Below are 26,546 nucleotides of genomic sequence, written 5' to 3'. Positions count from 1 at the left end.
CATTGGCTGGTCAAAATCAACAAATTCATCACCTAAACATTACCTAATTCCACTTAATTTATTGGAACTAGATAAATTTGACTTGCACACTAAAACAAAGCTGGTAATCAGCTCTTTCATCATCAAGTTATATCAATTGTCATCCAAACATAGTTCAAAATGAACTAGATCATAAAACATTATTAAAAAGAAACAAAATGAAAACTGAGATGAAACAGTAGCATTAGTATCCTCAGTAGCATGTATTTCATCCAGAAGACTTATGTGCATGAATTCTTTTTTGGATGCATGAGCTGCATGGAGGGCCATTCTCTAACAAAACCATTTATGTGGATTCATGCTGATGGAGTTAGCAAGCTCCACTCCATCAAGATAATGGCAGAGCTCGAGGCAAATGCAGCCACTTCATCATATGCTACATCAATGTGAAGCCAAAGCTTGAATCCCATGGCAACTTTGCCCAACTCTGCAATAGGAGCGACAGCTCCAGAGGGTGTAGTCCCAATGGTTGCACATAAAAATAATGGCACCAAACTAGATTTGATATCCTCTTCAATGGCAAAGCGAATTTTTTCAGGTGACAATGAAAACTCTATCGAAAAAAATGTTTCAATTAACCGAAAATTTGATGGGGGAATGCCTACGAGTTTCGCTACTTTTTGAAAAGTGAAATACGTTTGATCCGACGCATAAACCACCAGTTTGGTTATGTTTTCCCACCCTCCAAGCTCTTTCAAGGCTTTGTCCCTTGCAGTAGCCAAAACGCAAAAGCCTCACATGTATGCCATGCAAGACGCCACCTCTGGTTCCGGAGAACAAGAAGGAAGATGGTAGCTTAAGCATTTTGCACGTCCAATCCAAGACAATGGATTCGAGCTCAGTCGCCGCCGGTAACGAAATCCAGTTGAAACCAACGACATTAAAACCCGAACAAAGCATTTCCCCAAGAAAGCTAGCAGTGCTAGCATTTGCATGGAAATAGGCGAAGAAGTTGGGACTTTGCCAATGAGTCAGGCTTGGGGTGATTCAATTGCTGACATCTTCGAGTATGTCTTGGAGTGGTTCAGGGAAATAAGGGGCTGAGTCAGGCAACATGGCTGACAAATAACCGGGCTCAATGGTGCTTTGAACTGGGTATTTCTCAACGTTTTCGTAGTAATCAACAATGAAATCAATCACTGCTTTGGACTCGTTTGAGAAGGTCACTGGATCAAGGGGAAGGAGTTTTTTTCTTGACTCACTTCCCATTTTATCAATATGTAAATGCTTTTTTGTTTCAATGGGTATATCGGTATAATGAACACAAAAAAGATGGTATATTTGTATATTGAACGGAAGCAGACCTAGAGGGGTATATATTTAGCAAAAAGGAGAGGAATTAGGCTTTAGAAAGCGACAATAATAGTTAGGTTTGATTACAAAAATGTCACATTTGATATATATAACGTGGAAAACTAAATAAAATAAAAATTAAATTAAATAAACCAAAATTTGATTAATAAAAAAAGTAAATATTAAACCTACACAAGCAAAAACTTCATACTCTTTGTTTAAGTGGATGATCATTTTCTCGAAAGAAATTTTCATTTAAAATAATATTTTAAATTAATGTCATATTATTATTGTGAACTTGATAATTTAAAAAAAATTCCTTTCAATTTTCATTGGCGGTTTAGTAATTCACTAATGATATTAACACAACTACCATAATAAAATACATATTAAGCGTGCAGATACAACATTAAATATTTTACAAATTGTGGTAGGTCAGCTATTGGAAAATGACGCATCCCCTTCAATATGGGATGTGCTTCTCATATAGATACAACATTAAATATTTCACTAACCGGTACGACATGTTTAAAAATGAAAAACACGTTTTCGTAGAAGCGTTTTCAACCCTGAAAATTTTAAAATGTGCTTCTCAATTTCTGAATATATTTAGGGATTCCCGAGATATCTAAAAAAAGGATTGAGATTCTTGGGGCACAATAAAACTTTTCAAGAGAGTTACAAATGGTAGAGTGAAAATGCTCTTCTCGAAACGCTTTTAGTGAAATAACAAAAATATGCATTGAAAGCACACTCAACTCAACACTTTGTTCTTTCTCTTTTTAAAATCGACCTATTCCAATAAATATAGTGAAAATCAGCGTAATTCTGCAAAAACTTTTTAAAAATAACATATACTATTAATTTAGCCTATTTCTTTGCTCTGCATATAGTATTAATTTAGCCTGTTTCTTTGCTCTGCCCGACTTAGGGCTAAGAAGAACACCTTATTTTATTTTTTTTTCATTTTTTGGGTTTGGCATAATTTGTTTTGTTTGTAGGATTGTTTTTTCCGCTTTGGATCAGAAATTTGACCAAAATCATAAAAAAGAAAATTAGTTTTACTTGTTTTTTTATGGATTATAGATTAATTTTTGATATAATTGATCCAATCCGATAGTTTAGTCTGATACAATTAAATTTGAAAAAGGTCTTTAATAAATTAGAAAAAAATTTAAATTGATTACTTTTACTTAAAATATTTAAGGAATAATGTCACATTTAATATATGCATTCTTATAAAATGTTCAATGTAATACATGTACTTTGAAAATGTCTAATGTGATACCTAAAATATCAATATGTGTTTTATTATGTACTTGTACTTTTATAAAACGCCTAATATGGTAGTTGTACTTTGAAAATGTCTAATTTAGTAGATAAACTATGAATGTGTGTTTTATTATAGTACTTGGTATTAACATTGTTAGTGAATTGTTAAACTAGCCAATGAAAATTCGACATGTTAATTTTTTTTCAAATCTAACATTACCTGAAAAACTAAATAAAATTAATTTTAATTTAATTTAAAAAACTAAACATATGGTTAAAAAGAAGAAGTAAATATTAAACTTACATAAGAAAAACGCCATCTTCTCCATTTAAGTAAATGATCATCTTCTCTAAAATAAAATTATTTTAAATTAATTTTTAAGTAATATTTTTTTATGTACAAGTTCTTTCATGTAAGTTAGTATTTAACTATATTTTAACCATATCTTTGGTTATTTGTTTTTATTTTTTTACTTAGCGTGTCGAAATTTTATTGACTGGTTTAGTAATTCATTAATGATATTAACACTAACTACCATAATAAAATACATATTAATAATACAAATACCACATTAAATATTTTATAAAAGTATAGGCAAATCTAACATTATCTTAATACTTGATTAATTAAGCCAAAGATGCAAAGTTGTTGTATAGGCATGTACACTTCAAAAAATGTTGTCTTGATTCACTAGAAGTTTTATAATATTTATATAAATAATAATTTGAAGGTGGTACTTGCAACTTACTGATTGAGATTTCTTTTGTTGTTATCTTTTGACTCATTATTTGTAACTAATTTTGTGTAATTTCATGTAGTAAATTTCGTGGTTAATTTGAATAAATAAATAGAAAATCTAAATTAATATTGATAATTGCAAGTAATTTAGTTTTCTTATTAATATATGCTATCCAAAAATTTAAATAGAGATATCCAATAATGGAAAGTTTAATCGGCTTAAAATTGTTTTTTTATGACAATTAGTTCAACGAAGAAAAAAGAAGTTAGGTCTGTGGCTATAATGACCTTTTGTTGCGTATGACTAGCGTCGCATATTAATATTGTGAACCATAAAAATTTTTGCTTCATACTTCATGTCTCTATCGTTGAAAATTAAGGATGTAGAAGAGGTCTTGTATTTTTTACGCAACTAACTCTAAGGTGAAAATTAAGGATTTCAGGGGTCGGGATTTTTTTCGCAATTGATTTAAAGTGAAAATCAAGGATATACGAGGGGTTGGGGTTTTTTATGCACTTACTTAAAAGAATTAATTATTTATGAAAATGATTCAATTTAAAATTTATATGAATAAATGATTTGTTCTTTATAATGATATAAAGGGGTACTGCCTGACACATTAGCGGCATCGCTCCCTCATCATTAGGCAATCATCGTATTTTTAAAAAAATAATCTTTTTAGGAGTCGCCACTGTATAAGACAACACCACTATGTATTATTTAAAATACCTGTTAAAAAATATTTTTTTCTTTTTTTCATTCCTGAATATTCGTATTTTTAACTTATATTTTGAAAAATAGATATGGTGTCGCCTGACACGGTGGTGGCACCAAAAAAATTTATTTTCCTTTTTAAAAATTTGATAATTGACTAGTGATGAAGGAACGTGCCGCTGGTGTATCAAGTAACACCGGCGATCAATGTAAAGAAGAGTCATTTACATTCATAAATTTTGACTTTAATTATTTTCGTAAATAATTAAATACTTTTGAGTCACTTGTGTAAAAAAACCCATTGCATACGGCTCACATTGTAAATAAGCAAATCCAAAAAGGTGGATATTGGTTAGCTTTCGAAGGGGTTCGGATTTTTTGCGCAACTGATTCAAAGGCGAAAATTAGGATATAAGAGGGGTTCGTCTTCTTCATGCAACTGACTTAAAAGTGAAAATTAAGGATGTAGAAGGGGTTTGGCTTTTTTACACAACTAACTCAAAAAAATAATTATTTATGAAAATGATTCAAGTCAAATTTTATATGTGTAAATGATTTGTTCTTCACAGTGACTGTCGATACCACTTGACATACTAGCAAAGACCGCCCTCTCATCATTAGCCATTCATCTCCCTTTTTAAAAAATAATCTTTTTGAGTGTCGCCACTATGTCAAGCGGCAACACTATGTATTATTTAAAATACTTGTTAAAATTATTTTTTCTTTTTTTCCTTCCTAAATATTCGTATTTTTAATAGGTATTTTGAAAAATAGATGTTAGTTTCTCTACACAGCGGCAACACCTAAAAAAATTAACTTTTTAAAAAGCCAATAATTAACTAATGAAAAGAGAACGTGCCACTAGTGTATAAAGCGAAACCGATGATCACTACAAAAATGAGTTATTTACATTCATAAATTTTAACTTTAATTATTTTAAAAAATAATTAAATTCTTCTAACTCAGTTGCGTTAAAAAAAAAATCCATTACATACTGCTCATGTTGTAAATAAGCAAATCAAAAAAGGCGGATATTGGTTAGCTTTTTAATTTTTGAGAAATATTTAGGTTTTCTAATAAATATAATACCATTGTCGCTATAACAGGGGCAAATTCAAAAAGGCTGACATCGGTTGGCCTTTTAGTTTTAATATTCAAAATTTTTCATCCAAAATTATGAAAAATATTTGAATTCTAAATTCTTAAAATTTTAATCTATTTTTCTGTGTTATTGGTGATTCAATTTTTAAGTAATTTTTATTTCGGTCATAAAAAATACTTATAATTTCATCACTTAATTTTAGAATGTTTGTCACTTAAGCATTAAATTATTAACGGTATCTGATTGTCACCAAGTCATGTTCACATCATGTTTATACTTTTATTTTGGTCATTTATTTTTTAAGTGACTTTAATTTTAGTCACTAAAAATATTTTTTTTTAAGTCTTGATTCGGGTAAAAAAATTAAAAATTAACGTAAAAAAAGGTAGAAACTAAAATAATTATTAAAAATTATTGTATTGTACTTATTTACCCCCATTGTCGAACATTTTAAATTTGTTTTCTTTTCTTTTCTTTTCTTTTAATATTAAAATTTTAAGTTTCAAAATATAACACCCCTCGTTCGACTCAATCGTCAAATCTGAGTTACAAGATATCACATTTGTTGTCAGAACAATTACTGTTAAGTTCACAGTAAAACAATCAGTTCAAAACATTACAAACATTAGATATGATGTACAACCTTTCTCGAGTCTTATATGAGCATAAGAATGCTCTAAGGTTAACTTGAGATCGAGTGAGGACCAATTTATAAAAGTTTCAAAATTTCAGTTTAACGTTGCAACGTGAAGGGGTTCTTCATCGCGACGTAACTTATATTGGATTCGATGCCCTAAGTGTAGTATTTTCATTTATGTACATTTGTAAATTTTTTTAAACAGATTGGTTAAAAAAATTATTCATGAATTATATTAATACTTTATATATTATCCTCACGTGATTTTTGCATGCATAGCAAAAGAGAAGTAAATATTGTTTATTGGTTGTCTAATGTTTAAATTGATACTAAGCATTATTACGTAGTCGGATCGTAATATGAAAAGACAACTTGTATTAGTAGACGAACTTAAATATTACCTTAGTCTAATTGAAAATAAACCGATTGAGAGACTAATATGACGTTTATCAAATCCAATTAAAAAGATAATCTATTTTAAACAACGAAGTAGGTGACTCCAAGAAAATAAACACATTAATTATTTATTAATTTGGATAGAAAAATGGTGAAGAATCTTCAATCCGAATTCTGATAGGATAACAACCGAAGGAATGTTCAAATGACGGTTGAAGTTGTCATTTGTTATTTATAGAAACATTATTTTTTTTTCCTGAAATATAGAGAGGTTCTTTATATGGGTCTCTTATGTAAACATGTTTAGCAATTACGCAATTGAGCTATTTATCTAAATATTAAAAAGGGTTTAAATTTTTAATTATTTTAGAAACAATTTTTTATCTAATTTATCCTTCTATTGATTATATAAATGATTTGATTTAACGAAATTTTAAACTTTTAGAATTGTACCAATCAACTTTATTCTTTGTATAAAATAAAAATATTATATTAATTTTATTTCAAAATGTCACACAATAAATTTAATTAAAATATTAACATTGTTACTAATGGACTTGAATTTTAAAATTTGAAAAAAACTAAATTCCTAAAAATAAAAAATAAAGACTAAATTCTATTTTTTTTTTAAAAGTACAAAGACTTATATCATATTTCAACCTAAATTAACATAAAAATAAAAAATAATAATTTTCATTTTCAAGAGGAGTGTAGATTAAACCTGATCATGGGCCACACCACCTGCCCAAGCCCAAAGGTCCACCTAAAAAGTGAAAGGATTTAGGCAAAAATGCAGGCTCGAAAAATGGGCTCTAACAAAAAATAATGCTAGTTTTCTAAATGGGTTAGGCTTTAAGTAAGAATTTTTTGCTCGGGTTCAGCCTGAATCTGCCTAATTTTATTTTATTTTTGCTATTGTTTGCTACTGCTTTGTTGTTGTTTGTTGCTATTTTGCTCTCATATTACTATCATATTGTTACTATTTTATTGTTATTATTTGAATATTGTATATTCTTATTTTATTGTTAATTTTGCAACTATTTTAGAGACATTTGTTTGCTATGATGCAACTATCTTAGTGTTATTTAAGTGTAAAGACTTTTTATAATGTATTTTCAATTTGTTAGGAAATATTTATTTTAATATTTTTAGTGTGTTAGATGTATTATATTTTTATTTTTTTATATAAAAAACTTGTGTAATGGGCGAGCAGCACTCGAGTTTACCATTTTTTATCCGGCTAAGATTGAGCAAAATTTTAGGCTCCTTTTTAAGTCGGGCTAGGCTCGGGGCTAGAAAATGGGTCTAAAATTTTACTTCAGCTCGGCCCATGATCATGTCTAGGTGGGATGCTATTTTCGTAACTACAATTTAAAAAAAAACATGTTATTTTGATAATTAATTTGTAACTCAATTCTATTTTCAGTAAATTATTATTTTTATCTATATTATTTATAAAGTCCTTTATTGAAGGAATTATTTAAAAAATATTTGTAAAAAAAGTTATATAATTATGTGGGTGTTTTGAACATTTTATATTTTATAAATCAATAAAAAGTTATATAAAACTTTTTAATTTACCATTTAAACTTAAGTAACTTTGAATTTTTATATGAAACTTTAATAAGTATGATTGTTATATAAATTTGTTGATTGAGTTGATGTCGTAAATTAATGCAACATTAACTTAGGATTAATGGTAACACCATGATAAACAATTGTATCCATTTGGTATTCTTAATCTAATGTACTTTTTGTGTTTAAATTTAGTTTTACTCATTATTTAATCTATTTTTACATTTTAATATTGTACATCTTTCATGTGTTATTATTAATTAGTTCCAAAGTAACATTTCACTATTTACTCTATGTTATTTCTAAACATAAATATATGTTCTAAATATGTGATTTTCATACACATACATGTGATCAAATTTCTAGTGTTATTTATATAAAAGGTTTAAATATGTCAAAAGTCCATGTGCCCTTTCAATTTTAAAATTATATCCCTATACTTGAATTTTAAGACATTGAGTCCCTATACTTTTTATTTAAAATCTTGATCCCACCTTTTAATTTTGTTGTTAAAGTTAATAATGTCAAAATTAAAATAACATTTTTGCCCTAAACATTGACAGTTTTTGCCAATTTGGTCATTACCCTTTCAAAATACATTTTAAATTTTTTATATTTTCATTAAAACATAAAAAATTAAAAATTAAAATTTATGAAAAATAAAAATCTTTAAAATTCAAAAAATTAAAATGATTTTAAAAATATAAACATAAATTTCAAATTTCAATGTTATTTAAATTAGACTAGATTGGTCAATCAGGTGATGCGGTCATTCAGAGCACCAAATATATTCTATTTCCTAAAAAATAATGAAAATAATAGTAAAGGGGAAGTAGGTCGAATCCTCAAGGACTGGATTGTACGAATGCTCGTTTCTTGAAATCCTGGACAATTTCTTGGCCAAGAAAACCTGCGTTCCTGAAAAATAAAAAAATAGAATTAAGAATTTTGAAATAAAGTAAAAATAGAATTTAAAGTCAAATTGAAATTGCGAAATTAAATGAATTGCGAAAATTAAAATAAAAATAAACAGAGTTTGGGAAAAGAAAGAGTTTCTTATGTGGCAAGATTCCAGCCTCCGGCTGTCTCGATCCGCCTTAGGTTCAATCCTTGACTTTTAAGTAACCCTTCTCGAGTAAGATAAGCCAGTTATAGTGGAAGAGGACACCTACGACCACCAGCTCCAAGAATTTAGACTTAAGATTTGGCGGAACCTGACTCTAGCCAATAATCGCTTCTGTGGGACTATCTTCTGCTAGATCATCACTTCCCAACGGCGAATACCACGCCGTTTTGTCTCTTGGATTCGCCAACCTTTGACGCAGAATGTAACGCCCCAACTTTCGGGAATTCTGTGAATGTTGGCATAAGTTTAATTATGTTAGTGGGCCTCTAGAAGGCCCAAGCTTAAGATAGAACCCGACAATTTTAGTTAATTTTTGTTCCATAAGAAAAAGGGGGTAAAATTATGAAATAGAACCTATGTGAAAATGTTTGAAAATGCTATAGGCTAAATTGAAGTGGCCAAATAAATAGGAGTGCAAAAATAGGAGGATTTGCATCACAAACCTCCCATTTTACATGAAGTGGCCAGCCATCATGTTGTTGTAGACAATATGAGCACTTGATATCCATAATTAATGGTACAAATTGATAACGGGTTAGGTAAATGTTCCATGATAATGGATTAGGTAAATATTCCATGATAATGGGTTAGGTAAATGTTCCATGATAATGGTTTAGGTAAATGTTCCATGATGGGCATTTCATGTCTTTTGTATTAAAGAATTAAATGGATGAAATATGAAATTTTATTAAAAGAAAAGGGGTGAAAAGAACAAAGTTTTGTCCATCTTTGTTCATCATAGCGAAAGTTAGAGAAGAGAAAGGAGAGGAGAAAGCTCTTGAATGTTTGGTCACTTGGGGAAGAAAATTGAAGGTAAGTTCATGGTAGTTTGCTTCTATCTTGATGTTCATGAGTTCTTCTTGATTCTACCTTAACTCTTGAAGCATATTTTGGTTTTTGGTTGTGTTGTGAGCATTTGGTCATGAATTAAAATGAAGGAAATGGTTGTTATTTCATGTTCTTTTGATGAAAAATGGAAGATAGGTGAAGTTGAGCCAAACAAATGAACATGCATGTGCCTTAGATGCTAAAGGGAAAAATCGGCTAACATGTTGTACTTTAAAATGATGAAATGGAGATTATACTTAAGTAAAATCATAGATATGTGATGATTTATTGGTGATATACATGTTTAAATAACATGCATGCAAGTTATGTGTGAAAGAATGAATTTGGTAATAAATCTGCTTGGGACAGCAGCAGTAACGTGACTTTGAAAAATCGTCATAAATTTTGGGAGATGAATTAGAAGCTGAATAAATTATGTAATTAAAGATTGTTGAGTCTAGTTTCAAATGAAATAAACGAGAACATATTTTGAATTTTGTACAATGAGAAATTTGATTCGTAATGAAGAGTGGTCAGATTAGTTTGAGAAAAATCTGGTATTGATTGGCCAAACCAAAAATTCTGAAAATTTTATCGATATAAGATGTATGAGTCTATTTTCAGGGAAAATTAACGGCATTTGATTTGGAGTTTCGTAGCTCCAGTTATAAATGATTTAGTGACTGTTGCTCAGGAAGATAGCTTGCAGTGAAATTATGATTATGTGGTAAACATTGACAAAAATTTGTTAATGAGTTGCTTATTGATTTCTTATAAGATTACTATGATCTGTAGGTGTGGTTGGCCGAATATTGTAAGGGGTTAATACGTAGTTTGTATTTGAATAGTTAGATTAACGTGTTAGTAATCCAATTGTAGGCGGTTCGTGTGTGGATCTCGTCAGCATATCGTCGCAAATAGGTGTGTAACTAACACCCTCTTTCTTAGTCTGGATCGGCAAAAGTCGAAAAGCCGAAATGCCGAAAACCAGTATTTTGTAGATTTGCGAGTGTGCGAATGCTCGTGAGGTAAATCGATTAATGTTTTTGGTAAGCTGCAAAATTTGGACTGCAAAGTGCATGATTTCTGTGCCCTTGATATTTTTGGGCTTAATGGGCCAAAATTGGAATGATGGGCCAACGGGCCCACTTCGGTAAGAACCCTCGGTACGTGATTCTGTTAGTACGTAAAAAGTAGGAATACACATGAAAAACCCTAAAATAGATAAATTACTGAAATACCTTTAAAAGTGGAAAATTTACAGTTTTACCCCTACTAGATAAATTACCGAAATAGCCCTAGGGTTAAATTGACCTAAATGCATGTTTGACTGTTGTTATTTACTGTATGCCATGTTGTTATTATCTGATGCATGGGATTGGGATATTGACGGAGGAAGTCTTGAAAGTGGCTTGTCCACGATCTTGGAGGCTTTGCCTCAATTTATTGATAATCGAGCAAACAAGGTGCAACTATGGAGTGTTGAAATTTGGGTGGGTTGAGCTATTCCCAACATGGAGTGTAGAGGCTGGTACGGTGGAGTGTAGTGGTTGGTGGGTTGAGTAGTCTCCCCAAATGGGCTTGCATATGTTATTGATGTTGCATGTATTTTGAAATGGGCATATGGGCCATACTATTATCTAAATAAGGGGCTAAGGCCCAGTTTATTGTAATCTGAAAAGGGCTCTGGTCCAGTACCACTGTTACCTGAATGGGCTTAAGCCCAATAGGCTTGAGCTGACTTGGACTTTGAATGGGTTTTCCTTACACACTGAGTTTCTCCAAACTCACCCTTTTTATTTTCATCTACGCAGGTAATCCCCAACCATAGTGGGCTTGGAGTTGTGAGGGAATTCGAAGTGGCCACCCGTTTTGAAAGTTTGGTTTTCTTCTGGTGAACTGGACATCCTATTATTTACATTGAGGTTTGGGTTTTTAAATGTAATAAGGCTGCTTAATTATTTTTGATGGTTTTAATATGTATTACTAAGATATGTATTACTTATTTTAACTGTTGAAATTGGATAGCTTTAGGGCGCGTTTTCAAAAAAAAAAAAACAATTGATTTCAAAATAACATGACAACAAGCAAAGCTTCCGCAATAAAAGTATTTTCTAAAATTAATCACTTTTCCTAAAAATGATTAATCAAATCGGTTTCCTAGAAATATACATGACGTTAAGGTGTGGCAATGGTGGTGTGCATGTCTAGGATTGGATCCGAAGGGAGCTTGGCACTTAAGTAGTCCGATAGACTCACCTCCTCTTTTCTGGTTTCCTACCTGGTGCACAGCTTCTATTCACTTTAACCTATAATGAAATTATCTTTTAAAACACTAAGTAGGTTTTTCTGGATCAACAATATAAAATGTTTTGAACGCTTCGATGTGGCATGTCGGATCCGGCCATAACATCTGGGCCAGGTTTAGGGGTACTACATTTAGTGGTATCAGAGCCTAGGTTGCAACAACTCGGCTGTTGAATGGGTTTACAAAAACAAAGATTTTCGAAAACGAAAATTTTATAAAAAATGCGAAAAACTCGATTTTCAAAATTTAGATCTTTAAAAGGTGGCATTCAATCTCCGCTCAAGCACGAAGTATTACTCGAACTTTTCTCAATATTTTCCTGAATTATCTGTCTGCATCAAACCCTATTAGGATACTCTAGATAGGATGATACTGAAACCATAGGAAAATCGATAAGAGATCAAATCGTAGCTAGACTTGATTCTGCGAAAGCAAACTCGAACTCTTCGTCGATTCATAAAACATCTGTAATAAACACTGGAATATTAATTGATGCATAAAAATTCGTAATCAAGATAATACGATATGAGTACAAGAGGCCGTGGACGGAGCCGAGGAAGTGCTCGAGCGAGATCTTCGTCTTCGAGACATATGCCGGTAGTGGATGCACCAGTACCACCGGCAACAGAGGTAGAGTCTCATGACCGCGGTGCCGAGGATGATGCCCTGTCACAAGCAATGCTTCGTGTTCTGGAAAGGGTTGTCGGGGCAAGTACGGGCAATGGAGTTCGGGGATCTATTTCTGAACGACTTTGGGCTAACGGAGCGGAGATCTTTAGGGGCGTGTCTGGTATAGCCCCGAATGTGGCGAAATATTGGTTGGAGGCCACAGAATGGATTATGGACAACTTGGACTGCTCTGAGGAGATTGTGAGTGGGGTATCTGTACTAAGTCCTTTGGGTCACTCGGTTAGGGTAAACAAACTGTATAGGGATGTACCCTTAGAAACTCAAGGTAAGATTTTCCCTGGAGATCTGATGGAGTTACCATTCAGATAGTTTGATCTCATTTTGGGAATGGACTGGCTTGTTAAGCATAAAGCGACCCTGGATTGTGCTGCTAAACGAATGGTGTTAAGGACCACAAAGGATGAGGAGGTTATGGTGATAGGTGAGCGAAGGGATTATTTGTCCAATCTGGTGTCGGCATTAAGAGCCGAGAAGTGGATTCGAAAAGGTTGTGAGGCCTATTTGGCATTTGAAGTCAGTTGGAAGAGGAGGGACTGACAGTGGATAAGGTTAGGACTGTAAAAGAGTTCCAAGATGATTTTCCGGAGGAGCTTCCGGGATTGCCTCCGAACCGAGAAGTGGAGTTTGGAATCGACTTATTGCCTGGAACGGCACTAGTGTCTATCGCACCGTATAGAATGGCACCGAAGGAGTTGGTGGAGCTAAAGGCACAAATTCAAGAGTTGTTGGATAGGGGCTTCATTAGGCCAAGCATTTCTCCATGGGGAGCACCGATGCTATTCGTGAAAAAGAATGATGGTACGATGCGGATGTGCATTGATTATCGCCAGTTGAACAAACTGACGATTAAGAATTAGTATCCACTACCAAGGATTGATGATCTGTTCGACCAGCTTAGAGGAGCTTCTGTATTTTCCAAGATCGACCTTCGATCTAGATATCATCAGTTAAGGGTCAAGGAGGCAGATATCCATAAGACAGCATTCAGGACTCTATATGGTCATTACAAGTTTCTGGTTATGCCATTTGGACTGACGAACACTGCTGCAGCGTTTATGGATCTGATGAATCGTGTGTTCCAACCATTTTTAGATCAGTTCATAGTTGTCTTTATTGACGATATCCTGGTATATTCTGAAACTGAAGCGAAACATGATGAGCATCTCTGTATAGTGCTGCGAGTGTTAAGGGAGAAGGAACTCTTTACAAAGTTCAGCAAGTGTGAATTTTGGTTGAGAGAGGTAACCTTCTTAGGACATGTGGTCTCTGCCGAAGGGATTAAGGTGGACCCTCGAAAGATTGAAGCAATTTTGGAGTGGAAGCCACCTAGGACGGTGTCAAAAATTCGAAGCTTCCTAGGGTTGGCAGGATACTACAGAAGGTTTGTGAAAGGTTTTTCTGTGATGGCAGCACCTTTGACAAAAATCATAAAGAAAGGAGTACCGTTTGTATGGACTAAGAAGTAGCAGGAAGCTTTTGAGAAGTTGAAGAAAGTTCTGACTGAAGCACCTGTGTTAATTCAGTCGGAGTCTGGGAAGGATTTTATTGTGTACAGTAACGCATCACACGTGGGTTTGGGCTGCTTGTTAATGCAAGAGGGTAAGGTGGTTGCATATGCATCACGATAGCTTAAGCCTCATGAGGGGAACTATCCGACTCATGATTTAGAGTTGGCAGCAGTGATATTTGCACTTAAGATTTGGAGACATTACTTGTACGGAGAAAGGTGTATTATATACACTGACCATAAGAGTCTTAAGTATTTGTTGACTCAGAAGGAGCTGAACCCTAGGCAAAGGAGATGGATTGAGTTACTTAAGGATTATGACTGTTCGATCGAGTATCACCCAGGCAAGGCTAATGTGGTAGCCGATGCTCTAAGTCGTAGAGCTGTATCTGATCTGAGAGTAATGTTTGCTCGTCTGAGTCTATATGATGATGGAAGTCTGTTGGCTAAGTTGCAAGTGAGGCTAACCTGGGTGGATCAGATTAAGGAAAAGCAGTTGAACAATGAGTCTTTGGTCGCTCGTTTCCAACAAGTTAAGGAAGGGGAAACTTCTAAGTTTGGGTTAAATGGCGAAGGAGTTCTGTGTTTCCGAGGAAGAATTTGTGTTCCAAAGGACTCTGATTTAAGGCAGAGAATATTGAAAGAAGCTCATGGAGGACTTTGTGCCATGCATCTTGGAGGGAACAAGTTGTATCACGACTTGCGAGAATTGTACTGGTGGCCTGGACTTAAACGAGAAGTAACGGAGTTTGTAGGTAAATGTTTGACATGCCAGCAAGTGAAAGCTGAGCATCAATTACCTTCTGGACTGTTACAGCCAGTGAAGATACCACTTTGCAAGTGGGAGAGGCTAAACATAGACTTTATGAGTGGGCTGCCCTTGACACCATCAAAGAAAGACTCGGTGTGGGTGATTGTGGATAGGTTGACCAAATTGGCCCATTTCGTACCTATTCGTACTGACTTTTCACTTCAAAAGTTAGCCAATCTGCATGTGGCAGACATTGTATGACTTCATGGAGTCCCAGTTTCGATTGTCTCTGACCGGGATCCCAGATTCACATCTCGATTTTGGCAAAAGTTGCATGAGGCGTTGGGGACGCGATTGAACTTTAGTACGGCTTTCCATCCCCAAACTGATGGTCAGTTAGAGAGGGTTATTTAGATTCTGCAAGACATTTTGAGGGGATGCGTGATTGACTTTCGAGGTAGTTGGGAGGATTACTTACCCTTGGCAGAATTTCGTACAATAACAGTTACCAGGCGAGTATTCGAATGGCACCGTATGAAGCACTGTATGGACAAAGGTGTCGTACACCTAGTTGTTGGACTAAACTAGGAGAGCGACAAGTTCTTGGACCAGAGTTGGTAGCTGATACTGAGGATAAGGTTAGAATAATTAGGGACCGGTTAAAAGAAGCATCTGATAGGTAAAAGTCGTATGCAGATTTGAAGCGTAAGGAGATTGAGTACTCAGTAGGTGATATGGTCTTCTTAAAGGTCTCTTCTTGGAAGAAGATATTAAGGTTCGGTAAAAAGAGCAAGTTGAGTCCGCGGTTCATTAGGCCTTATTGGGTTTTGAAGCGAGTAGGCCCAGTGGCTTATCAGTTGGAATTGCCTCTAGAGTTAGACATGATTCACGATGTTTTTCACGTCTCCATGTTAAGGCGTTATCGTTCTGACCCTGCTCATGTCCTGCCAGATGCAGAAATTGAAGTTCAGACTGATTTGACCTTTGAGGAGGAACCTGTGCAAATATTGGCTCGAGATGATAAGGTTCTTAGAAGGAAATCTGTCTTGTTAGTGAAAGTACTTTGGCGTAATCATGGAAGGGAAGAAGCTACTTGGGAATCAAAAGAGACTATGCGTCAACAATACCCTCAACTAGTTGGATCAGGTAAATTTCGAGGACGAAATTTCTTTAAGGAGGGTAGAGTTGTAACGCCCCAATTTTCGGGAATTCTGTGAATGTTGGCATAGGTTTAATTATGTTAGTGGGCCTCTAGAAGGCCCAAGCTTAAGATAGAACCCGGCAATTTTAGTTAATTTTTGTTTCATAAGAAAAAGGGGGTGAAATTATGAAATAGAACCTATGTGAAAATGTTTGAAAATGCTATAGGCTAAATCGAAGTGGCCAAATAAATAGGAGTGCAAAATAGGAGGATTTGCATCACAAACCTCCCATTTTACATGAAGTGGCCAGCCATCATGTTGTTGTAGACAATATGAGCACTTGATATCCATAATTCATGGTACAAATTGATAATGGGTTAGGTAAATGTCCCATGATAATGGATTAGGTAAATATTCTATGATAATGGGTTAGGTAAATGTTCCATGATAATGGTTTAGGTAAATGTTCCATGATGGGCATTTCATGTCTTTTGTATTAAAGAATTAAATGGATGAAATATGAAATTTTATTAAAAGAAAAAAGGGTGAAAAGAATAAAGTTTTGTCCATCTTTGTTCATCATAGCCGAAAGTTAGAGAAGAGAAAGGAGAGGAGAAAGGAGAGGAGAAAGCTCTTGAATGTTTGGTCACTTGGGGAAGAAAATTGAAGGTAAGTTCATGGTAGTTTTCTTCTATCTTGATGTTCATGAGTTCTTCTTGATTCTACCTTAACTCTTGAAGCATATTTTGGTTTTTAGTTGTGTTGTGAGCATTTGGTCATGAATTAAAATGAAGGAAATGGTTGTTATTTCATGTTCTTTTAATGAAAAATGGAAGATAAGTGAAATTGAGCCAAACAAATGAACATGCATGTGCCTTTGATGCTAAAGGGAAAAATCGGCTAACATGTTGTGCTCTAAAATGATGAAATGGAGATTATACTTAAATAAAATCATATATATGTGATGATTGATTGGTGATATACATGTTTAAATAACATGCATGCAAGTTATGTGTGAAAGAGTGAATTTGGTAATAAATCTGCTTGGGACAGCAGCAGTAATGTGATTTTGGAAAATCACCATAACCTTTGGGAGATGAATTTGAAGCCGAATAAATTATGTAATTAAAGATTGTTGAGTCTAGTTTCAAGTGAAATAAACAAGAACATACTTTGAATTCTGTACAATGAGAAATTTGATTCGTAATGAAGAGTGGTCAGATTAGTCAAACAGTGAAACATACGAAACTTTGAGAAAAATCTGGAATTGATTGGCCAAATCAAAAATTCTGAATATTTTATGGATATAAGATATATGAGTCTGTTTTTAGAGAAAATTAACGGCACTTGATTTGGAGTTTCGTAGCTCCAGTTATAAATGATTTAGTGACTGTTGCTCAGGAAGACAGCTTGCAGTAAAATTATGGTTATGTGGTACACATTGACAAAAATTTGTTAATGAGTTGCTTATTGATTTCTTATAAGCTTACTATGATCTGTAGGTGTGGTTGGCCGAATATTGTAAGGGGTTAGTATGTAGTTTGTATTTGAATAGTTAGATTAATGTGTTAGTAATCCAATTGTAGGCGGTTCGTGTGTGGATCTCGTCAGCATATCGTCGCAAACATGTGTGTAACTAACACCCTCTTTCTTAGTCTGGATCGGCAAAAGTCGAAAAGCCGAAATGCCGAAAACCAGTATGTTGTAGATTTGCGAGTTTGCGAATGCTCGTGAGGTAAATCGATTAATGTTTTTGGTAAGCTGCAAAATTTGGACTGCAAAGTGCATGATTTCTGTGCCCTAGATATTTTTGGGCTTAATGGGCCAAAATTGGAATGATGGGCCAACGGGCCCAATTCGGTAAGAACCCTCGGTACGTGATTTTTTTTGTACGTGAAAAGTAGGAATATGCATGAAAAACCCTAAAATAGATAAATTACTGAAATACCTTTAAAAGTGGAAAATTTACAGTTTTACCCTTAGTAGATAAATTACCGAAATACTCCTAGGGTTAAATTGACCTAAATGCATGTTTGACTGTTGTTATTTACAACATGCCATGTTTTTATTTTCTGATGCATGGGATTGGGATATTGACGGAGGAAGTACTGAAAGTGGCTTGTCCACGTACTGGAGGCTTTGCCTCAATTTATCGTTAATCGAGCAAAAAGGTCAAGCTGTGGAGTGTTAAATTTGGGTGGGTTGAGCTATTCCCCACATGGAGTGTAGGGCTAGTACGGGTGGAGCGTAGTGGTTGGTGGGTTCAGTAGTCTCCTCAAATGGGCTTGCATATGTTATTGATGTTGCATGTATTTTGGAATGGGCATATGGGCCATACTATTATCTGAATAAGGGGCTAACGCCCAGTTTATTGTAATATGAAAAGGGCTCTGGTCTAGTACCACTGTTGCTTGAATGGGCTTAGGCCCAATAGGCTTGAGCTGACTTGGGCTTTGAATGGGTTTTCCTTACACACTTAGTTTCTCCAAAGTCACCCTTTTTATTTTCATCCACGCAGGTAATCCCTAACCATAGTGCGCTTGGAGCTGTGAGGGAATTCGAAGTGGCCACCCGTTCTTAAAGTTTGGTTTTCTTCTGGTGAAATGGACATCCTATTATTTACGCTGAGGTTTGGGTTTTTAAATGTAATAAGGCCGCTTAATTATTTTTGATGGTTTTAATATGTATTACTAAGATATGTATTACTTATTTTAACTGTTGAAATTGGATAGCTTTAGGGCACGTTTTCAAAAAAAAATAATAATTGATTTCAAAATAGCACGACAACAAGCAAAGCTTCCGCAATGAAAGTATTTTCTAAAATTAATCACTTTTCCTAAAAATGACTTAATCAAATCGGTTTCCTAGAAATATACATGACGTTAAGGTGTGGCAATGGTGGTGTGCATGTCTAGGATTGGATCCGAAGGGAGCTTGGTACTTAAGTAGTCCGATAAGCTCACCTCCTCTTTTCCAGTTTCCTACCTGGTGCACAACTTCCATTCACTTTAACCTATAATGAAATTATCTTTTAAAACATTAAGTAGGTTTTTCTGGATCAACAATAGAAAATGTTTTGAACGCTTCGATGTGGCATGTCGGATCCGGCCATAACTTCTGGGCCGGGTTTAGGGGTGCTACATTTAGTGGTATCAGAGCCTAGGTTGCAACAACTCGGCTGTGGAATGGGTTTACAAAAACAAAGATTTTTGAAAATGAAAATTTTATAAAAAATGCGAAAAACTCGATTTTCAAAATTTAGATCTTTAGAAGGTGGCATTCAGAATCTCCGGCTCAAGCCTGTAAGTATTACTCTAAACTTTTCTGAATATTTTCCTGAATTATCTGTCTATAATGAAACCCTATTAGGATACTCTAGATAGGTTGATACTGAAACCATAGGAAAATCTGATAAGAGACTGAAACTATAGCTAGACTTCTATTCTGCGAAAAGAAACTCTGAACTACTGTCTGATTCATAAAACATCTGTAATAAACACTGGAATATTAATTGATGCACAAAACTTCGTAACCAAGATAATACGATATGAGTACAAGAGGCCGTGGACAGAGCCGAGGAAGTGCTCAAGCGAGATCTTCGTCTTCGAGACATATGCTGGCGGTTGATGCACCGGTACCACTGGCAACAGAGGTAGAGTCTCATGGCCGCGGTGCCGAAGATGATGCCCTGTCACAAGCAATGCTTCGTGTTTTGGAAAGGGTTGCTGGGGCAAGTACGGGCAATGGAGTTCGGGGATCTATTTCTGAACGACTTTGGGCTAACGGAGTGGAGATCTTTAGGGGCGTGTCTGGTATAGCCCCGAATGTGGCGGAGTATTGGTTGGAGACCACAGAACAGATTATGGACAACTTGGACTACTCTGAGGAGATTGTGAGTGGGGTATCTGTACTAAGTCCTTTGGGTCACTCGGTTAGGGTAGACAAACTGCATAGGGATGTACCCTTAGAAACTCAAGGTAAGATTTTCCCTGAAGATCTGATGGAGTTATCGTTCGGAGAGTTTGATCTCATTTTGGGAATGGACTGGCTTGTTAAGTATAAAGCGACCCTGGATTGTGCTGCTAAACGAATGGTGTTAAGGACCACAAAAGATGAGGAGGTTATGGTGATAGGTGAGCGAAGAGATTATTTGTCCAATGTGGTGTCGGCATTAAGAGCCGAGAAGTGGATTCGGAAAGGTTGTGAGGCCTATTTGGCATTTGAAGTCAGTTGGAAGAGGAGGGACTGACAGTGGATAAGGTTAGAATTGTAAAGGAGTTCCAAGATATTTTTCCGGAGGAGGTTCCAGGGTTGCCTCCGAACCGAGAAGTGGAGTTTGGAATCGACTTATTGCCTGGAACGGCACCAGTGTCTATCGCACCGTATAGAATGGCACCGAAGGAGTTGGTGGAGCTAAAGGCACAAATTCAAGAGTTGTTGCATAGGGGCTTCATTAGGCCAAGCGGGTCTCCATGGGGAGCACCGGTGCTATTCGTGAAAAAGAAGGATGGTACGATGCTGATGTGCATTGATTATCGCCAGTTGAACAAACTGGCGATTAAGAATAAGTATCCACTGCAAAAGATTGATGATCTATTAGACCAGGTTAGAGGAGCTTCTGTATTTTCCAAGATCGACCTTCAATCTGGATATCATCAGTTAAGGGTCAAGGAGGCAGATATCTATAAGACAGCATTCAGGACTCTGTATGGTCATTACGAGTTTTTGGTTATGCCATTTGGACTGATGAACACTCTTGCAGCGTTTATGGATCTGATGAATCGTGTGTTCCAACCATTTTTAGATCAGTTCGTAGTCGTCTTTATTGACGATATCCTGGTATATTCTGAAATTGAAACGAAACATGATGAGCATCTCCGTATAGTGTTGCGAGTGTTAAGAGAAAAGGAACTCTTTGCAAAGTTCAGCAAGTGTGAATTTTGGTTGAGGGAGGTAACCTTCTTAGGACATGTGGTCTCTGCCGAAGGGATTAAGGTGGACCCTCGAAAGATTAAAGCAATTTTGGAGTGGAAGCCACCTAGGACGGTGTCGAAAATTTGAAGCTTCCTAGGGTTGGCAGGATACTACAGAAGGTTTGTGGAAGGTTTTTCTGTGATGGCAGCACCTTTGACAAAAATCATAAGGAAAGGAGTACCATTTGTATGGACTAAGAAGCAGCAGTAAGCTTTTGAAAAGTTGACAAAAGTTCTGACTGAAGCACCTGTGTTAATTCAGCCGGAGTCTGGGAAGGATTTTACTGTGTACAATGACGCATCACACGTGGGTTTGGGCTACATGTTAATGCAAGAGGGTAAGGTGGTTGCATATGCATCACGATAGCTTAAGCCTCATGAGGGGAACTATCCGGCTCATGATTTAGAGTTGGCAGCAGTGATATTTGCACTTAAGATTTGGAGACATTACTTGTACGGAGAAAGGTGTATTATATACGCTGACCATAAGAGTCTTAAGTATTTGTTGACTCAGAAGGAGCTGAACCTTAGGCAAAGGAGATGGATTGAGTTACTTAAAGATTATGACTGTTCGATCGAGTATCACCCAGGCAAGGCTAATGTGGTAGCCGATGCTCTAAGTCGTAGAGATGTATCTAATCTGAGAGCAATGTTTGCTCGTCTGAATCTGTATGATGATGGAAGTCTGTTGGCTAAGTTGTAAGTGAGGCCAACCTGGGTGGATTAGATTAAGGAAAAGTAGTTGAACAATGAGTCTTTGGTCGCTCGTTTCCAACAAGTTAAGGAAGGGGAAACTTCTAAGTTTGGGTTAAATGGCAAAGGAGTTCTGTGTTTCCGAGGAAGAATTTGTGTTCCGAAGGACTCTGATTTAAGGCAGAGAATATTGAAGGAAGCTCATGGAGGACTTTGTGCCATGTATCTTGGAGGGAACAAGTTGTATCACGACTTCCGAGAATTGTACTGGTGGCCTGAACTTAAACGAGAACTAACGAAGTTTGTAGGGAAATGTCTGATATGCCAGCAAGTGAAAGCTGAGCATCAATTACCTTCTGGACTGTTACAGCCAGTGAAGATACCACTTTGGAAGTGGGAGAGGCTAACCATGGACTTTGTGAGTGGGCTGCCCTTGACACCATCAAAGAAAGACTCGGTGTGGGCGATTGTGGATAGGTTGACCAAATCGGCCCATTTCATACCTGTTCGTACTGACTTTTCACTTCAAAAGTTAGTCAAGCTGTATGTGGCGGAGATTGTACGACTTCATGGGGTCCCAGTTTCGATTGTCTCTGACCGAGATCCCAGATTCACATATCGGTTTTGGCAAAAGTTCATGAGGCGTTGGGGACGCAATTGAACTTTAGTACGGCTTTCCATCCCCAAACTGATGGTCAGTAAGAGAGGGTTATTCAGATTCTGGAGGACATGTTGAGGGGATGCGTGATTGACTTTCGAGGTAGTTGGGAGGATTACTTGCCGTTGCCAGAATTTGCGTACAATAACAGCTTACAAAGCGAGTATTCGAATGGCACCGTATGAAGCATCAGATGGACGAAGGTGTCGTACACCTAGTTGTTGGACTGAACTAGGAGAGCGACAAGTTCTTGGACCAGAGTTGGTAGCTGATACTGAGGATAAGGTCAAAATAATTAGGGACCGGTTAAAAGAAGCATTTGATAGGTAAAAGTCGTATGCAGATTTGAAGTGTAAGGAGATTGAGTACTCAGTAGGTGATATGGTATTCTTAAAGGTTTCTCCTTGGAAGAATATATTAAGGTTCGGTAAGAAGGGCAAGTTGAGTCCACGGTTCATTAGGCCTTATCGGGTTCTCGCGAAGTAGGCCCAAGTGGCTTATCGCTTGGAATTGCCTCCAGAGTTAGACAGGATTCACGATGTTTTTCACATCTCCATGTTAAGGCGTTATCGTTCTGACCTTGCTCATGTCCTGCCAGTTGCAGAAATTGAAGTTCAAACTGATTTGACCTTTGAGGAGGAGCCTGTGCAAATATTAGCTCAAGATGTTAAGGTTCTCAGGAGGAAATCTGTCCCGTTAGTGAAAGTACTTTGGCGTAATCATGGAAGGGAAGAAGCTACTTGGGAATCAGAAGAGACTATGTGTCAACAATACCCTCAACTAGTTGGATCAGGTAAATTTTGAGGACGAAATTCTTTTAAGGAGGGTAGAGTTATAACGCCCCAATTTTCGGGAATTCTGTGAATGTTGGCATAGGTTTAATTATGTTAGTGGGCCTCTAGAAGGCCCAAGCTTAAGATAGAACCCGGTAATTTTAGTTAATTTTTGTTCCATAAGAAAAAGGAGGTGAAATTATGAAATAGAACCTATGTGAAAATGTTTGAAAATGCTATAGGCTAAATCGAAGTGGCCAAATAAATAGGAGTGCAAAATAGGAGGATTTGCATCACAAACCTCCCATTTTACATGAAGTGGCCAGCCATCATGTTGTTGTAGACAAGATGAGCACTTGATATCCATAATTCATGGTACAAATTGATAATGGGTTAGGTAAATGTTCCATGATAATGGATTAGGTAAATATTCCATGATAATGGGTTAGGTAAATGTTCCATGATAATGGTTTAGGTAAATGTTCCATGATGGGCATTTGTTGTCTTTTGTATTAAAGAATTAAATGGATGAAATATGAAATTTTATTAAAAGAAAAAGGGGTGAAAAGAATAAAGTTTTGTCCATCTTTGTTCATCATAGCCGAAAGTTAGAGAAGAGAAAGGAGAGGAGAAAGGAGAGGAGAAAGCTCTTGAATGTTTGGTCACTTGGGGAAGAAAATTGAAGGTAAGTTCATGGTAGTTTGCTTCTATCTTGATGTTCATGAGTTCTTCTTGATTCTACCTTAACTCTTGAAGCATATTTTGGTTTTTGGTTGTGTTGTGAGCATTTGGTCATGAATTAAAATGAAGGAAATGGTTGTTATTTCATGTTCTTTTGATGAAAAATGGAAGATAGGTGAAGTTGAGCCAAACAAATGAACATGCATGTACCTTAGATGCTAAAGGGAAAAATCGGCTAACATGTTGTGCTTTAAAATGATGAAATGGAGATTATACTTAAGTAAAATCATAGGTATGTGATGATTGATTGGTGATATACATGTTTAAATAACATGCATGCAAGTTATGTGTGAAAGAGTGAATTTGGTAATAAATCTGCTTGGGACAGCAGCAGTAATGTGACTTTAGAAAATCACCATAAATTGTGGGAGATGAATTGGAAGCTGAATAAATTATGTAATTAAATATTGTTGAGTCTAGTTTCAAATGAAATAAACGAGAACATATTTTGAATTCTGTACAATGAGAAATTTGATTCGTAATGAAGAGTGGTCAGATTAGTCAAATAGTGAAAAATGTGAAACTTTGAGAAAAATCTGGAATTGATTGGCCAAACCAAAAATTCAAAAAATTTTATGGATATAAGATATATGAGTCTATTTTCAGGGAAAATTAACGGCACTTGATTTGGAGTTTCGTAGCTCCAGTTATAAATGATTTAGTGACTGTTGCTCAGGAAGACAGCTTGCAGTGAAATTATGATTATGTAGTAAACATTGACAAAAATTTGTTAATGAGTTGCTTATTGATTTCTTATAAGCTTACTATGATCTGTAGGTGTGGTTGACCGAATATTGTAAGGGGTAATATGTAGTTTGTATTTGAATAGTTAGATTAACGTGTTAGTAATCCAATTGTAGGCGGTTCGTGTGTGGATCTCATCAGCATATCGTCGCAAACAAGTGTATAACTAACACCCTCTTTCTTAGTCTGGATCGGCAAAAGTCGAAAAGCCGAAATGCCAAAAACCAGTATTTTGTAGATTTGCGAGTGTGCGAATGCTCGTGAGGTAAATCGATTAATGTTTTTGGTAAGCTACAAAATTTGGACTGCAAAGTGCATGATTTCTGTGCCCTCGATATTTTTGGGCTTAATGGGCCAAAATTGGAATGATAGGCAAACAGGCCCAATTCGGTAAGAACCCTCGGTACGTGATTCTGTTAGTACGTGAAAAGTAGGAATATGCATGAAAAACCCTAAAATAGATAAATTACTGAAATACCTTTAAAAGTGGAAAATTTACAGTTTTACCCCTAGTAGATAAATTACCGAAATACCCTTAGGGTTAAATTGACCTAAATGCATGTTTGACTGTTGTTATTTACTACATGCCAAGTTGTTATTATCTGGTGCATGGGATTGGGATATTGACGGAGGAAGTACTGAAAGTGGCTTGTCCACGTACTGGAGGCTTTGCCTCAATTTACTGTTAACTGAGCAACAAGGCTGCAACTGTGGAGTGTTGGGCTGGATGGGTTGAGCTATTCCCCACATGGAGTGTAGGGCTGGTACGGGTGGAGTGTAGTGGTTGGTGGGTTGAGTAGTCTCCCCAAATGGGCTTACATATATTATTGATGTTGCATGTATTTTGAAATGGGCCTATGGGCCATACTGTTATCTGAATAAGGGGCTAAGGCCCAGTTTATTGTAATCTGAAAAGGGTTCTGGTCCAGTACCACTGTTACCTGAATGGCTTAGGCCCAATAGGTTTGAGCTGACTTGGGCTTTGAATGGGTTTTCCTTACACACTGAGTTTCCCCAAACTCACCCTTTTTATTTTCATCCACGCAGGTAATCCCCAACCATAGTGGGCTTGGAGCTGTGAGGGAATTCGAAGTGGCCACCCGTTCTTAAAGTTTGGTTTTCTTCTGGTGAACTGGACATCCTATTATTTACGTTGAGGTTTGGGTTTTTAAATGTAATAAGGCCGCTTAATTATTTTTGATGGTTTTAATATGTATTACTAAGATAGGTATTACTTATTTTAACTGTTGAAATTGGATAGCTTTAGGGCGCGTTTTTGAAAAAAAAAACAACAATTGATTTCAAAATAACACGACAACAAGCAAAGCTTCCGCGAAGAAAGTATTTTCTAAAATTAATCACTTTTCCTAAAAATGACTTAATCAAATCGGTTTCCTAGAAATATACATGACGTTAAGGTGTGGCAATGGCAGTGTGCATGTCTAGGATTGGATCCGAAGGGAGCTTGGTACTTAAGTAGTCCGATAGGCCCACCTCGTCTTTTCTGGTTTCCTACCTGGTGCACAGCTTCCATTCACTTTAACCTATAATGAAATTATCTTTTAAAACACTAAGTAGGTTTTTCTGGATCAATAATATAAAATGTTTTGAACGCTTCGATGTGGCATGTTGGATCCGGCCATAATGTCTGGGCCGGGTTTAGGGGTGCTACACAGAAAGCCAACGAACCGACTGTGCAACCTTCCCAAAACGTACAAAGCGGCCGTTCCTTGCACAAGTTGAAAAGATCACCTATTAAGGGATATGGACGGAAGTGTCAGCCCCGTAATGTGGAGAAGTGATGAATACCCTATTGAGAAGGCTAAGGGCGGATTCTAAGCCTC

At 35.9% G+C, this 26,546-nt stretch overlaps 1 long non-coding RNA gene and 1 pseudogene across 2 annotated transcripts; one reads left to right on the top strand and one right to left on the bottom strand.

The window, feature by feature from the left end:
- Positions 1 to 158: 158 nt before the first annotated feature.
- LOC108478265 (phenylacetaldehyde synthase-like) lies at positions 159 to 1,323 on the bottom strand (annotated as a pseudogene).
- A 22,450-nt stretch (positions 1,324 to 23,773) lies between these two features.
- LOC128286423 (uncharacterized) lies at positions 23,774 to 26,043 on the top strand. Of its 2 annotated transcripts, none has more exons than XR_008276981.1 (3): positions 23,774 to 23,902; positions 24,819 to 25,092; positions 25,750 to 26,043. It is a non-coding gene; the product is annotated as an uncharacterized LOC128286423 (long non-coding RNA). The 2 variants fall into 2 exon arrangements; XR_008276980.1 differs by having other exon boundaries at positions 24,819 to 25,105.
- Positions 26,044 to 26,546: the final 503 nt, after the last annotated feature.

Source organism: Gossypium arboreum, chromosome 13 (genome assembly GCF_025698485.1).
Source record: "Gossypium arboreum isolate Shixiya-1 chromosome 13, ASM2569848v2, whole genome shotgun sequence".
NCBI lineage: Eukaryota > Viridiplantae > Streptophyta > Magnoliopsida > Malvales > Malvaceae > Gossypium > Gossypium arboreum.
This window is presented reverse-complemented; position numbering and strand designations above follow the sequence as displayed.